The following is a 6,997-nucleotide window of genomic DNA, read 5'->3' as shown; positions in this document are numbered from 1 at the left end:
ACCCAGACTCAGACTCTGACTCAGACCCGGACCCAGACTCAGACTCTGACCCAGACTCAGACCCGGACTCAGGTGTATGAATGAGAGTGTGAATGTGGAAAGAGCTCTGAGTGAACAAAGGCGTCAGTGGGTCGAGCGCAGCCTCATAATCAGAAGGTCATGGGTTTGAATCCCGCCTCCAGCACAGCCATTGCCAAACATGAACTCTGCTCCACCTTCATTAGGCAGCAACGATCCACTCACCCACTCACACTCTCGTTCATACACCAGTGTACGCAGCCACTGGGGGTTGGGCAGGGGAAGTGTCCTGCCCAAGGACACAACGACAGTGTGCCCTGCAGGACTCGAACCGCCGATCCTCCGGTCACAAGATGACCCGCTCTACTCTCTGTGCCACTGTCAGACTGAAGCAGAGCTCATGTTCTGCAGTGTCTGTGCTGGACGAGGCGTCTGAAATCAGTCTGTGCTGGAGAAGGATCGACCTACGACCCAATGGAATAAACACAGAAACAGACAAATGAATACAGAATAAATAAATAAATACAGAATAAATAAATGCACTTATAATAAATGCATGCATTTCTTTGCATATTTCCGGCCCACGCCCGAGGCCCGGCTCCGGCCCACGCCCGAGGCCCGGTTCCGGCCCACGGGACGAGGCCCGGTTCCGGCCCACGGGACGAGGCCCGGTTCCGGCCCACGGGACGAGGCCCGGCTCCGGCCCACGCCCGAGGCCCGGCTCCGGCCCACGCCCGAGGCCCGGTTCCGGCCCACGGGACGAGGCCCGGTTCCGGCCCACGGGACGAGGCCCGGCTCCGGCCCACGGGACGAGGCCCAGCTCCGGCCCACGTGGACGCCCCTCAGCCCCAGTGTTTGAATGTTTTAAAGGCCTCATGACTATATTACCAAAAACAAGTTTTCATATCGATGTTTGGTTCCCTTGTCTCGTCTGGTTCGGTGAGTTGAGGGTTTTTATTGAGTTTGTCATGTTGTGTGTGGTTTGTCATGTTGTGTGTGGTTTGTCATGTTGTGTGTGGTTTGTCATGTTTATGTGGTTTGTCATGTTGTGTGTGGTTTGTCATGTTTATGTGGTTTGTCATGTTGTGTGTGGTTTGTCATGTTGTGTGTGGTTTGTCATGTTGTGTGTGGTTTGTCATGTTTATGTGGTTTGTCATGTTTATGTGGTTTGTCATGTTGTGTGTGGTTTGTCATGTTGTGTGGTTTGTCATGTTGTGTGTGGTTTGTCATGTTTATGTGGTTTGTCATGTTTATGTGGTTTGTCATGTTTATGTGGTTTGTCATGTTTATGTGGTTTGTCATGTTTATGTGGTTTGTCATGTTTATGTGGTTTGTCATGTTGTGTGTGGTTTGTCATGTTTATGTGGTTTGTCATGTTGTGTGTGGTTTGTCATGTTGTGTGTGGTTTGTCATGTTGTGTGGTTTGTCATGTTGTGTGTGGTTTGTCATGTTTATGTGGTTTGTCATGTTTATGTGGTTTGTCATGTTGTGTGGTTTGTCATGTTGTGTGTGGTTTGTCATGTTTATGTGGTTTGTCATGTTTATGTGGTTTGTCATGTTTATGTGGTTTGTCATGTTGTGTGTGGTTTGTCATGTTTATGTGGTTTGTCATGTTTATGTGGTTTGTCATGTTGTGTGGTTTGTCATGTTTATGTGGTTTGTCATGTTTATGTGGTTTGTCATGTTGTGTGTGGTTTGTCATGTTGTGTGTGGTTTGTCATGTTTATGTGGTTTGTCATGTTTATGTGGTTTGTCATGTTGTGTGTGGTTTGTCATGTTTATGTGGTTTGTCATGTTTATGTGGTTTGTCATGTTTATGTGGTTTGTCATGTTGTGTGTGGTTTGTCATGTTGTGTGTGGTTTGTCATGTTGTGTGTGGTTTGTCATGTTTATGTGGTTTGTCATGTTTATGTGGTTTGTCATGTTGTGTGTGGTTTGTCATGTTTATGTGGTTTGTCATGTTTATGTGGTTTGTCATGTTGTGTGTGGTTTGTCATGTTTATGTGGTTTGTCATGTTGTGTGGTTTGTCATGTTTATGTGGTTTGTCATGTTGTGTGTGGTTTGTCATGTTTATGTGGTTTGTCATGTTTATGTGGTTTGTCATGTTGTGTGTGGTTTGTCATGTTTATGTGGTTTGTCATGTTTATGTGGTTTGTCATGTTGTGTGTGGTTTGTCATGTTTATGTGGTTTGTCATGTTGTGTGGTTTGTCATGTTTATGTGGTTTGTCATGTTGTGTGTGGTTTGTCATGTTTATGTGGTTTGTCATGTTTATGTGGTTTGTCATGTTGTGTGTGGTTTGTCATGTTTATGTGGTTTGTCATGTTGTGTGGTTTGTCATGTTTATGTGGTTTGTCATGTTGTGTGTGGTTTGTCATGTTTATGTGGTTTGTCATGTTTATGTGGTTTGTCATGTTGTGTGGTTTGTCATGTTTATGTGGTTTGTCATGTTGTGTGTGGTTTGTCATGTTGTGTGTGGTTTGTCATGTTGTGTGTGGTTTGTCATGTTGTGTGTGGTTTGTCATGTTGTGTGGTTTGTCATGTTGTGTGTGGTTTGTCATGTTGTGTGTGGTTTGTCATGTTTATGTGGTTTGTCATGTTTATGTGGTTTGTCATGTTGTGTGTGGTTTGTCATGTTTATGTGGTTTGTCATGTTTATGTGGTTTGTCATGTTGTGTGTGGTTTGTCATGTTGTGTGTGGTTTGTCATGTTTATGTGGTTTGTCATGTTTATGTGGTTTGTCATGTTGTGTGTGGTTTGTCATGTTGTGTGTGGTTTGTCATGTTGTGTGTGGTTTGTCATGTTGTGTGTGGTTTGTCATGTTTATGTGGTTTGTCATGTTGTGTGTGGTTTGTCATGTTTATGTGGTTTGTCATGTTGTGTGGTTTGTCATGTTGTGTGTGGTTTGTCATGTTTATGTGGTTTGTCATGTTTATGTGGTTTGTCATGTTTATGTGGTTTGTCATGTTTATGTGGTTTGTCATGTTGTGTGTGGTTTGTCATGTTGTGTGTGGTTTGTCATGTTTATGTGGTTTGTCATGTTTATGTGGTTTGTCATGTTGTGTGTGGTTTGTCATGTTTATGTGGTTTGTCATGTTGTGTGGTTTGTCATGTTTATGTGGTTTGTCATGTTGTGTGTGGTTTGTCATGTTTATGTGGTTTGTCATGTTGTGTGTGGTTTGTCATGTTTATGTGGTTTGTCATGTTTATGTGGTTTGTCATGTTGTGTGGTTTGTCATGTTTATGTGGTTTGTCATGTTGTGTGTGGTTTGTCATGTTGTGTGTGGTTTGTCATGTTGTGTGTGGTTTGTCATGTTGTGTGGTTTGTCATGTTGTGTGTGGTTTGTCATGTTGTGTGTGGTTTGTCATGTTTATGTGGTTTGTCATGTTTATGTGGTTTGTCATGTTTATGTGGTTTGTCATGTTTATGTGGTTTGTCATGTTGTGTGTGGTTTGTCATGTTGTGTGGTTTGTCATGTTGTGTGTGGTTTGTCATGTTGTGTGTGGTTTGTCATGTTTATGTGGTTTGTCATGTTTATGTGGTTTGTCATGTTTATGTGGTTTGTCATGTTGTGTGTGGTTTGTCATGTTTATGTGGTTTGTCATGTTGTGTGGTTTGTCATGTTGTGTGTGGTTTGTCATGTTTATGTGGTTTGTCATGTTTATGTGGTTTGTCATGTTGTGTGTGGTTTGTCATGTTTATGTGGTTTGTCATGTTTATGTGGTTTGTCATGTTGTGTGTGGTTTGTCATGTTTATGTGGTTTGTCATGTTTATGTGGTTTGTCATGTTGTGTGTGGTTTGTCATGTTGTGTGGTTTGTCATGTTGTGTGTGGTTTGTCATGTTTATGTGGTTTGTCATGTTTATGTGGTTTGTCATGTTGTGTGTGGTTTGTCATGTTTATGTGGTTTGTCATGTTTATGTGGTTTGTCATGTTGTGTGTGGTTTGTCATGTTTATGTGGTTTGTCATGTTTATGTGGTTTGTCATGTTGTGTGTGGTTTGTCATGTTGTGTGGTTTGTCATGTTGTGTGTGGTTTGTCATGTTTATGTGGTTTGTCATGTTGTGTGTGGTTTGTCATGTTGTGTGTGGTTTGTCATGTTTATGTGGTTTGTCATGTTGTGTGTGGTTTGTCATGTTGTGTGTGGTTTGTCATGTTGTGTGTGGTTTGTCATGTTTATGTGGTTTGTCATGTTGTGTGGTTTGTCATGTTGTGTGTGGTTTGTCATGTTTATGTGGTTTGTCATGTTGTGTGTGGTTTGTCATGTTTATGTGGTTTGTCATGTTTATGTGGTTTGTCATGTTGTGTGTGGTTTGTCATGTTTATGTGGTTTGTCATGTTGTGTGTGGTTTGTCATGTTGTGTGTGGTTTGTCATGTTTATGTGGTTTGTCATGTTGTGTGTGGTTTGTCATGTTGTGTGTGGTTTGTCATGTTGTGTGTGGTTTGTCATGTTTATGTGGTTTGTCATGTTGTGTGTGGTTTGTCATGTTTATGTGGTTTGTCATGTTGTGTGTGGTTTGTCATGTTTATGTGGTTTGTCATGTTGTGTGTGGTTTGTCATGTTTATGTGGTTTGTCATGTTGTGTGTGGTTTGTCATGTTGTGTGGTTTGTCATGTTGTGTGTGGTTTGTCATGTTTATGTGGTTTGTCATGTTGTGTGGTTTGTCATGTTGTGTGGTTTGTCATGTTTATGTGGTTTGTCATGTTGTGTGTGGTTTGTCATGTTGTGTGGTTTGTCATGTTGTGTGTGGTTTGTCATGTTGTGTGTGGTTTGTCATGTTGTGTGGTTTGTCATGTTGTGTGGTTTGTCATGTTTATGTGGTTTGTCATGTTTATGTGGTTTGTCATGTTGTGTGGTTTGTCATGTTGTGTGGTTTGTCATGTTTATGTGGTTTGTCATGTTGTGTGTGGTTTGTCATGTTTATGTGGTTTGTCATGTTGTGTGGTTTGTCATGTTTATGTGGTTTGTCATGTTGTGTGTGGTTTGTCATGTTGTGTGTGGTTTGTCATGTTGTGTGTGGTTTGTCATGTTGTGTGGTTTGTCATGTTGTGTGTGGTTTGTCATGTTTATGTGGTTTGTCATGTTGTGTGTGGTTTGTCATGTTTATGTGGTTTGTCATGTTTATGTGGTTTGTCATGTTTATGTGGTTTGTCATGTTTATGTGGTTTGTCATGTTGTGTGTGGTTTGTCATGTTTATGTGGTTTGTCATGTTGTGTGGTTTGTCATGTTGTGTGTGGTTTGTCATGTTTATGTGGTTTGTCATGTTTATGTGGTTTGTCATGTTTATGTGGTTTGTCATGTTGTGTGGTTTGTCATGTTGTGTGTGGTTTGTCATGTTTATGTGGTTTGTCATGTTTATGTGGTTTGTCATGTTTATGTGGTTTGTCATGTTTATGTGGTTTGTCATGTTTATGTGGTTTGTCATGTTTATGTGGTTTGTCATGTTTATGTGGTTTGTCATGTTTATGTGGTTTGTCATGTTGTGTGTGGTTTGTCATGTTTATGTGGTTTGTCATGTTGTGTGTGGTTTGTCATGTTGTGTGGTTTGTCATGTTGTGTGTGGTTTGTCATGTTTATGTGGTTTGTCATGTTGTGTGGTTTGTCATGTTTATGTGGTTTGTCATGTTGTGTGTGGTTTGTCATGTTTATGTGGTTTGTCATGTTGTGTGGTTTGTCATGTTTATGTGGTTTGTCATGTTGTGTGGTTTGTCATGTTTATGTGGTTTGTCATGTTTATGTGGTTTGTCATGTTGTGTGTGGTTTGTCATGTTGTGTGTGGTTTGTCATGTTTATGTGGTTTGTCATGTTGTGTGTGGTTTGTCATGTTTATGTGGTTTGTCATGTTGTGTGTGGTTTGTCATGTTGTGTGTGGTTTGTCATGTTGTGTGTGGTTTGTCATGTTGTGTGTGGTTTGTGTGGCTGTAACCCTAACCCAGAGTTAATAAAATACTAAAAAATGAGGAAAAACATCTTTAATTCTGTCTCTTATTTTCTGCTTCATCTTTTATGTGTTTTTATACATTTCTCCAGAGTAACTTTTTATTATTTGTTTTTGTAAACTGTTTTATGTAATAAAGTTTATTGAACAAATGAAATTCAGAAAAGGGTTATTTAAATCTTTATTCAACAGCAGTGAGACAGCGCCCCCTGCTGGAGCTCCCTCTCTCCTACAGCTGTGTCAGGGAGGGAAATAAACTGATCCAGGATCAGCTTTTTAAAAAGCGCTCGCTCTAAATAATCTCGAAGTGACTGAATTTCGAAAATCGATCCAAATCGCACGCGCACGCACGCACGCATGCACACACATGCACGCGCGCACGCACGCACGCACGCACACACGCACACACACACACACACACACACACACACACACACACACACACACACACACACACACACACACACACACACACACACACACACACACATACACAAACACACACACACACGCAGACACTGTCTAAAGCAGCTCTGAACTCCAGCTCCCAGAATGCTTTGCGGCTCGGAGCCTGTTAGGGGCGTGTCCTCGGAGCATCTTCAGACAAACACCGGGCAGTGTCCGCGAGCCGCCGCCCGTGGATCCGAGCGCCTGTTCGGTGGTTCTTCCGTGCGGTCCGTGAGCCTCTACCTCCACCTCCTCATCCACCTCCTCATCTTCACCTCCTCCTCCGCCTCCTGCTCTTTGTCCGGGACCGAGAGCTCCTGAGACGGCGTTTACCGGAGACAGCGCTCCCCCTGCAGCCGCCTCCTCCTCCTCCTCCGCCTCTCTCCTCCTCCGCCTCTCTCCTCCTCCTCCTCCTCCTCCTCCTCCTCCTCCTCCTCCGCCTCTCTCCTCCTCCGCCTCTCTCCTCCTCCGCCTCTCTCCTCCTCCTCCTCCTCCTCCTCCTCCTCCTCCTCCTCCTCTTTGTCCGGGTCGAACCGCTCGGTCCCCGGTGCTTGAGGCGGTGTTTACCCGCGGACAGCGCTCCCTTGGCG

This window comes from Gobius niger, assembly GCF_951799975.1.
Source record: "Gobius niger genome assembly, chromosome: 9".
Lineage (NCBI taxonomy): Eukaryota > Metazoa > Chordata > Actinopteri > Gobiiformes > Gobiidae > Gobius > Gobius niger.
This window is presented reverse-complemented; position numbering follows the sequence as displayed.